The sequence below is a fragment of the Anas platyrhynchos genome, chromosome Z (assembly GCF_047663525.1).
Source record: "Anas platyrhynchos isolate ZD024472 breed Pekin duck chromosome Z, IASCAAS_PekinDuck_T2T, whole genome shotgun sequence".
NCBI classification, from domain to species: Eukaryota; Metazoa; Chordata; class Aves; order Anseriformes; family Anatidae; genus Anas; species Anas platyrhynchos.
The window spans coordinates 58,502,548-58,511,631 of NC_092621.1; the positions used below are offsets into that span (position 1 = coordinate 58,502,548).

Below are 9,084 nucleotides of genomic sequence, written 5' to 3' on the forward strand. Positions count from 1 at the left end.
AAAAATGCAAATAGAAAAAAACCTGTGTGGTCCTCTGGGTTTGCATTCTTCCAGTCCAGGATTGCACCCTCTATTACATTTTCAGTTGTCTTGGATGACAAAAAGAACTCAGCTGGCTGTTGTGTTTGGTGCAAAAGATGCAAAACTCTTATGTGTTTCAGAAATCAGAATGTTTTCTCTCTCTTATAAGACTTTTAAATAAAAGTTTTATCCTTTTATTTGAATTACTCATACTCCCTACAGCCATCATTTATATAGTATTCACTTCTTCCTAGTACCTGCATGCTCTTTTTAGACAGCAGTCATTTTCTGTACCCAGACTTCTTGCAGTTTTTTTGTTTTACTGTGACCACCTATCCCACCTACCTTCTTATGCATCCTACCTTCTTTTCCTCATACTACATTTTATGGTTGATCTGAAGAATCAGGGAGATCCAGGATCAGAGGGAGATCTGAGGGAGATCTAGGATTTCTTCATTCTGATCTCTGAAAATTTATTGTTTTTTTCAGAATGGACCAAATCACACTGAGGTCTATACTTTCCCCTCTCTGTGACAAAGAATGAAGGAAGAAAAAGTAAACAAGAAATAATAGTGACTCAGAAACTTAACTTGTGTACCTGCTCATGGGATAATGACTTGAAGCCCGTGTAAGCTCACTCTGCCTCCTCCTTCTCCCCCCCCTCTACTTTTCTTCTAATTATCTTAGTAATTTAGAGTGAGTAGTAAGGCAGATATCAACTAAATTTTGTTTGTGTATCATGTTCAATTCTGAACTTTTAGCCATTCTGTCATACAAAATATCTTAGTGCTAGCAATGACATTAATTCTCTTGCAGCAAAATTCATTCTTCTGGCAGTAGTATAGGATGGCAAGCACTGAAGGGGTCACTTGATAGAATTTTAAAACACTAGAAGAAATTGTCATGGGCAGTAACTTATCTAAGGTTTCATTGTTTACATATCTTTCCTACATACTGAGATAAATTCTCATAATGAGAGATATGGGGTCCATTTGATTTGAAGTAGAAAATGCATAACAACGTTCCGTAAAATACACAATTATAACATCTGTTGATGAAAACTTATTTTGCAAGTATTGCTGTGTCTTCAGACCTTTTGGACAACTAGACAAAGAGTACCACCTAAATGGCAAGTATATAATCCCTTCCTCTCCTGTTTTGGTATCTATTAATAGAAATTTTCTTCTTTATTTTGGTATTCCATTGTGCCAATGTCTCATCTTCTTCATGCTGAAAGCAAAGACAGACATTTTAAAACACAGGTCTTGGTGTGATTCCAGAGGCAGCATGAACAGCACCTAACCAGACTCCTCTACTGGGATGCTGAATGATAAACAGGAAGTTCTGGGACAGGAGCCTCCAAGCTATTCAAGTTGCATTTGCCCTCCACCTGCAAATTGCTGGTTCCTTTTCTTATCCAGATCATTACCAACATGATTCTTGGAGACCAGCACTTCTTGTGCAGAACGTTCTGCTCTTTTCTTGAGATTCTGTTTTCCCCTTGCAGAAGTGAAGGGCTTGAGGGCCTCACTTTGTTAATTGTCTAACCTTCAGCTTAATCTGGGACAAATCTTCATCCTCTACCTACACTACTCAGCCTTTACCAGCAACAAAGTTTAGAAACTCTGGGAATAGTGAAGGTGCTGGAACACAGTGTCTCACAATGACTCCTTCTGCAACTGAATAAAGCATTTCTGCATAGAGTCTGAAAGTTCACTGTGCTCAGCATGGCAGTCTCCAAGGAAGTAACCTAATGGGTTTGCCTCATGGTTTTCTGCATCAGTTTAAGAAGAGACTGGGGTTTGGGGCAGCTGAATCTCTTCTTTGGTAATATTCATAGATGAGAGCAAATAGGAAATGTTTGATATCATAGCTTATTTTATCAAAAATAAAAAGTAAATGTTAAGCACTAATGTCATCAGGTAAATACTTTTTAAATGCATTTTCAACTAGAAAATAGACATGCACAATACAAGCAGAGTATATTGAAAGAATTTTTAAAAATCCTTGTGAATAATGATTGAATTCTGTGCAAATAACTGTTTTAAAATAAAAAAAAAAGGTGAAGACAATAAAAATATTTGCAAGCTTTCAATTTTCTTCTCTTTATTACACTTCATATTTTTGACACTCAGTATACAAGATTATATCAACTGATGATATAGTGTTGTGGTGATATAGGAAGAGATTACTGTATTTTGAATGAAGATCTGTTGTCAATTTTACTAGTGGTGATTACATCCCATTTGGAACTGTAAGGGCAGGGGATGACATATTGTCAAAAACAGTTACAGATGCAGGGGATGTGGCATGTACCCCTTTAAGGGTCCTTCACAAAGTGTTTTCCTTGAAAACAGAATGACCATGACTGGTAAGACTGGTAAGAAGATGTGCACAGAAAATTTAATAGCAAACTGGAGTTTTAAAACCTTCTGTTTAGGAATATCAAACTGCATTAAATTAAAACAAACAAACACACACACAAAAAAAACAACAACAAAAAACACACACCCACCCCCAAAAAAACAAAACCAAAACCAAAACCAACCAACCAACCAAACAAACAAAAAAACCCACCTCCAGTTTCTATCCTTTATGCTTGTTTTTCCTGTCACTTCACAGATATTGCTGCTCTGAAGACACTGTACTGAAGAGTTCATCAACAGGCTACCAAAAAAAACACACAATAAATACAGAAGTTGATAATTCTGTGAAAGCAAACTATTTATATGGTCTGTATTTTGAAGATTTTTCTTTCCTTTCTTATGGAAAACCTGTCCATGTCCTTTTCTTTACTTTTTCATTACTTGTAACATACTGCAAGCAGTTCCTTTTTAGGTTTGTCATCTCTTTTGAATTTTTCCTTTGAGGCCAGGTTTCCAATTTCAAATTGTGCCTCGCTAATCTAGTAGCTTTCTGCAATGGAGTGATTGAATCAGTGGACAAGGAATTGATGTAATCTACTTGGACTTTGGTAAGGCCTCTGATACAGTTCCTCATTTAATCATAGAATCATAGAATGTTGAAGGTTTGAAAAGACCTTCAAGATCATCTGACCCAACCATCCCTCTACCACCAATATTACCCACTAAACAATGTCCCTAAGCAACATGTCCAAACTTTCCTTAAACAAGCCCAGAGACAGTCACTCCTCCACCTTCCTGGGCAACCCGTTCCAATACCTGACTGCTCTTTCTGAGAACGAATGGAGACACTCAGAGAAAGGTGGGGTTGTGAACCTGCAAAAGAAAAGGGTTCTTGGAGACCTTATTGTGGCCTTTCAACCTATAAAGGGGGCTTATAAGAAAGATGGACAAATACGTTTTTTACCAAGTTGTGTATTGGCAGGACAAAGGGAAATGTTTTTAAACTGAAAGAGGGTAGATTTAGAATGAAAACAAGGAAGAAATTTTTCATGATGGGGTTTAGAACAGGTTGCCCAGCAAAGTTGTTGATGTCCCATCACTGGAAGTGTTCAAAGTCCATTTGGATGGGGCTTTGAGCAACCTGACCTAGTGAAAGATGCCCTTGCCCATGGCAGTGTGATTAGAACAGATAATCCCTTCCCATCAAAACCATTCTAGAATTCTATTCCATTTTTTAATAAACTGCAGTCAAATTCAAAAGTGTTGAAAAATGTCATTTAACCTGACCTTAACTGCTATCTAACACGCAGGAAATAACTGCACAAGGAGGGTACTTTCCTTCCAGTCCTCATTGTTTAAATTTTAGACACCAATTTATTCCACTGCAGTATCATTAAGTACAGGCAAAACAGATATCAATCTGTGCATTCATGCTGATTTCACATAAAGCATAGTCCTGGTATTTGACCAAGTAGATCACTTTTCTAGGTGAGGATCTAAATAAAGAAAATTGACCTAAGCTGCATAAGATTTTGTACCACTCTCTTTTTCCTTGGGAGTTGGATATGTATGAAATCATGTAGTACTCTAAAATGTCTTAATAAAACATTACACTATCTTTCCTAAACTTATTTTAAACTTGGAAGACCAGAACATTTTGAGTGCCATTGACTTATGTTGTCTAGGTACCAGCTGCAAGTTTGCAACACTGATACTATGATAGTAATTATGTGTGGCCAATGAGTTCCAGGACTAAACATCCTTATGATGAAATTTTCATTCAGAGAAAGAACTGTGGTTATATTTTCAGCTTGGTGTGAAGGAATTTAGCTGCATGAGTCCCATTATTGTTAACAAGTGCTGTGCATCTAAATCTCTGTGCATTGTACTGAAAATTTACCTCTTGGTGTCTTTAGAGTGGAACTGTGCATTTGAAATCATCCTTTCTTGAATTATTCTGAAAATCTAGTGAATATGGGGGTGGTGGGTAGGTATTCAGTATGACGAATCAAAAAGGAGTTTGAAGAAACCATATGGAAAACTAAAAACAAAGAGAAAAAAGGCAGATCAAACATCTGTAAAGTCAAACAGAACACGTGGGGAACAAGCAAGGTTTAACAAATCAGACTACAGAGGAATCTGAAAACTGTTTCATTCAGGTCATCACTAACCAAAAGCATTGTGTATCAAAGCACCTTGTCAAAATCTGTTCTTCTGATGAGTGTACCTCTCAGAATTCTCCTGCAGCTGAGAACAGTTGTGGATAATTGCATCTAGAGATGCATACAAGGATTTGTATTCCTTATCCTCTGAGTAAAACTTAGAGAATGAGATTGATCTTCCAGACTGTCACTTTGGGAATCTGAATTTTTATATGTATATATAAAGTATATACATATAAATGTATACTTATACACAAGTATATATTTTTGGGTATGTGTGTATATATATATATATATATATATATATATATATATACACACACACACATGCATTTAAAATATATACACTTATATATTTTAATACATATATTATATTTTTATTGTCCCAAATAGTAAGAGTTTTACTGTGTCTTACTTTTGAAACAATCACAACTCAAGGAGCTTGCAGTACAAGCTTCCTTTACACTGATATTTCAATAAGATGACATGTCTAATCTTTACGATTTATGTGGAAAATGGTGGAAAAGAGGAAAGCATGTTGCTTTTTTTTCCTCATATTTGCAGAGTAAGATGATTTTCTTGATCCTTTGCCCAAGGTGGAATTGCAAAAAGAGTCTATAGAACAGGCCAGGATTTGACCTGACTGAACTGGAACGGTAGAAATTCTGCCACTTGTAAATGAAAAGCATGATTACTAGGAGATTTGTGGGAATAATTTTCTCAGCAAGATTCACCTTTATAAACACCAAATATTATTCCTTTTATCTGAAAATGTGTGTATATAAGACTACAGTCAGAAAGACTCAAGACCTGTTGTTAATATTTGCTATTGAATATTCCCAGTAAAATAAATTAAGTTTGTTGAACTCTCCAAAATATTCTAAAACAATTACATTTCTTAGTAAGTAGCAAATTACTATAAGCTTGGTTGGTATTGTGATGTCATAAATCAAAGCTGAATTCTATCATGATCTTGAAGTTCCTCTGGGTGGTCAGTATTACTGTAGAGCTGCCCTGTATTCTGTTTAGTACTTCATAACCAAACCAAATCAAGCCAAAACAAACCAAATCATGCCAAACCATGCAACAACAAAAAACACACACAGAAAAATTCTGATGTGGAGTATGAGACCTATTCTTTCTCTTCCTTTTTTCCTTGTGTGTTTTTATACGTGTGTCTACATCCACCTATAGAGTGAAGCTGCATAAGGGAAAGAGAGATCTCATAATTAAAAAATAACTATGCATGTGTGGTTGTCAAAGAAAAGTTGAATGCACAAAGTGCAATGGCTATGTTGCATACTTGCCTTCTGGAAATGTACAGTAGGGGTGAGACATCTGCTGTCTGGCTGGTGTGGGGAAAGCTTTAGTTTTGACTTAAGATCTGTATTCTGATGTGTGAAATTTTGATTTAGAGTTTTATGTTAGATAATAAAACAATAGAATCATAGGATGGTTTGTGTTGGAAAGGACCTTAAAGACGATCTTGTTCCAACACCCCTGCTATGGGAAAGTACACCTTCTACTATACCATGTTGCCCAAGAACAACCTGGCCTTGAACGCTTCCAGGGAGGGGGCATCCACAGCTTCTCTGGGCAACCTGTTCCAGTGCCTTACCACTCTCATAGTAAAGAAATTCTTCCTAATATGTAATCTAAATCAACCCTCTTCATAGAATCATAAAAAATACCATTAGTCTGCTACCAAATTTAAATAAAATATATAAGAAAGTAAAAAGGTAACAAATTTGGGAGTCTAAAGTGATTCATCTATTTATTTATTTATTTATTTATTTAGTTAGTTAGTTATTTTCTCTTTATCTTACCAAAAGCTTAAAATCTGGGGAAATTAGCAGACTTGAATTTTTGAGATTCAGGTCTTAGTGAAATAAGAGTTGTCTGTTTGTACCATTTAGTTTTATTTTGGGTATTTGTTGGTGATGTTAGGTATTGTTATATGGAAAATAAGGAACAGCCTTGTTTGCTCAGTTTCTTGTCTCTGCTAGAGGTTAAACTAACATTCTTCTGAAGAAGGTTATCACCTGTTACATCACCTGTTGTTTGATGCTTCTGCGTAAAGGGATAAGTTTTCTTCTGACAACAGAAAATTATTATTTTATACACTGGAGCATATGGATTGATTGCCATAGTAATCATCATATTATTTTTATTCTAGTTAGCTTGGTGTAACTACAGATGCTAATTTTATTCATAATTATCAAATCTTTTTTGAATTTTACTACTTTCAGTAATGTCCAGTGGCATTGAGCTCCACAAATTTATTTTATGCTCTGTTTGTGGGACCTTCTTCCTGCCCTCCATGTATTCATTTTAAATGGGTAGCCTTTTTCATCAGTTAGTCAAACGGTTAAACTTCAGTAATAAAAATAATGATAACAAGTTTGTTACTAGTGAATAAAACCTATTTAATTCCCTACTGTTCTTGTCAGGATATTGTATTTCCCATATTTTGATTATGAACATACAATATTTATGAATGTTGACATGTCAGTGTAATACTGTCAGACACTTTAAGAAAGCATATTGTTATGACATACTAGCTGTCCGTTGTTCTAAGTAATAGTGTCATCCAATGAAGAAATGGAAACCTAACCCACATGAATAATATATTAAGTGAGTAACTCAAAGACTACCTACAAATTTGCAATCATTTATTCAATGAAAATTCAGCTAGCAGCTATGAATAATGGATATATCTTTCAAGAAAATTGTTAAATTTCATTCTGCATCTTTCAATATAATAGGAATGTTAGAGCAATGTTGATCTAACTGGGTTACTAAGCGAACACTATGGGTCCAATAAAAATAAAATAAATTTAAATTATCAGCTGCTTATGATAAGCTGTTGGCAAATATATTCCAAACTAATTTATATTAAATAAGAATGTATTTGTATGTTACTTCCTTCAGGCATACTTCAATCAATTCTACACAGAAGAAGCTCACTACAAAATTTTGAATGAATTTTCTTTTTTTCAGATGTGGTGTTATTCTTTGTACCTGCAATTTCATTTTTCTACTGTATCAGACTATTTTAATAAAAACAAATGATCAACATCAAAATAAACTATATTTGCATATTTCAGTTGCCAGAACTAAAGAAATGTAAAATTAAATATTTTCAAATCTAAACTATTCTTTTAAAATAAGAATTGTGAATTAAATTAATTGTACCTGCAGGCTGAGGGGAGTAGAGAGGACAATTTAAATCTCCTTTTAACTCATTTATCCTAGTTAGGTAAATCAGATATCCTTGGAAGAGGTGGGTCTTTTATCTATAAGCATAGGCGACTAAATTCTAAGAAAGTAACATTCTGGTGAACTACCAAGGAATCAGACCAGACAACAGAACCCATAGTCACATTCAACTACAAAATATGTCATCATATTAAATCTCTAGATACCATCTTAGGCCAGAAGAAATGGCCTAATGTTGTTTTAGGTTGGATATTAGGAAGAACTTCTTTACTGAGAGGGTTGTGAGACATTGGAATGGGCTGCCCAGGGAAGTGGTGGAGTCACCATCTCTGGAGGTCTGTAAAAGACGTTTAGATGTTGAACTTAACAATATGATTTAGTGGAGGACTTGTTAGTGTTAGGTCAGAGGTTGGACTCAATAATTTTGAGGTCTCTTCCAACCTAGACAATTCTGTGTGATTCTGTGTGAAATAAGGCTAGCTACTGAATGTCCACAAAACCTGTATCTGACTGGATATGGGTGGCATTATTATCTCTTTTCCCACTCTTCCACTATTTTCTAGAGTTAGTGAAAAATCATTCATCTATGTAAAACTATTTACCTCATATGCCTGGAGTGAAGACCAATGCAGTATAATTATTGCTGTTCACATCTTCTCAAGGACTCATCCATGTCCTTCTCTTCCAATGATAAAAGATGAACTTTGTCTTCTGTTTCCCAAATTCAGTACATAAGCAGATATATAACTTTGAGGGCAAGCTCTCACCTTCCTGATTGTCACTTTACCTCCTAGTGAAATAATAACACCAGTAATTCTTGGCATTCCTTCCTCCTCCTCCTCCTCCTCCTCCTCCTCCTCCTCCTCCTCCTCCTCCTCCTCCTCCTCCTCCTCCTCCTCCTCCTCCTCCTCCTCCTCCTCCTCCTCCTCCTCCTCCTTGGTATTTATTATTTTTATTTATTTTTTCCAACTCAGCTACCTACTTTTCTTTATATTTGGCACTACTTCTTATACTCTCATTTCATATTTTGTTCATTTTACTGTCATTATTTCATTTAGATTAATCTTACAGAATCTAAAATAATGCAGTTTGGATTTTTTTTTCCCTACCCATTTCTATTATTCTCTCTGAATAAAAGAAGGACCATATTCAGATGAGGAAAATGAATCCAGTGTCAAGTCTACCAGATAGCACCTGGAGGTCTGGTGTAAATGAACACTGGTTATAAAAAAAGGGCAGTGAGGACCACAAGTGAGTACTTTATTGCTGCCAGTGTGTTTGAAGGCATGATGGCTGAAGCCCTTTGGAGAGCTAAA

The 9,084-nt window shown here is 35.4% G+C and overlaps 1 long non-coding RNA gene across 1 annotated transcript; it reads right to left on the minus strand.

The window, feature by feature from the left end:
- Window positions 1-745: 745 nt before the first annotated feature.
- Window positions 746-8,565, minus strand: LOC110353537 (uncharacterized). Its single transcript, XR_002404163.4, has 3 exons — window positions 8,371-8,565; window positions 2,599-2,688; window positions 746-1,251 (listed from the first exon to the last, which is right to left on the minus strand). It is a non-coding gene; the product is annotated as an uncharacterized lncRNA (long non-coding RNA).
- Between the last annotated feature and the right edge of the window lie 519 nt (window positions 8,566-9,084).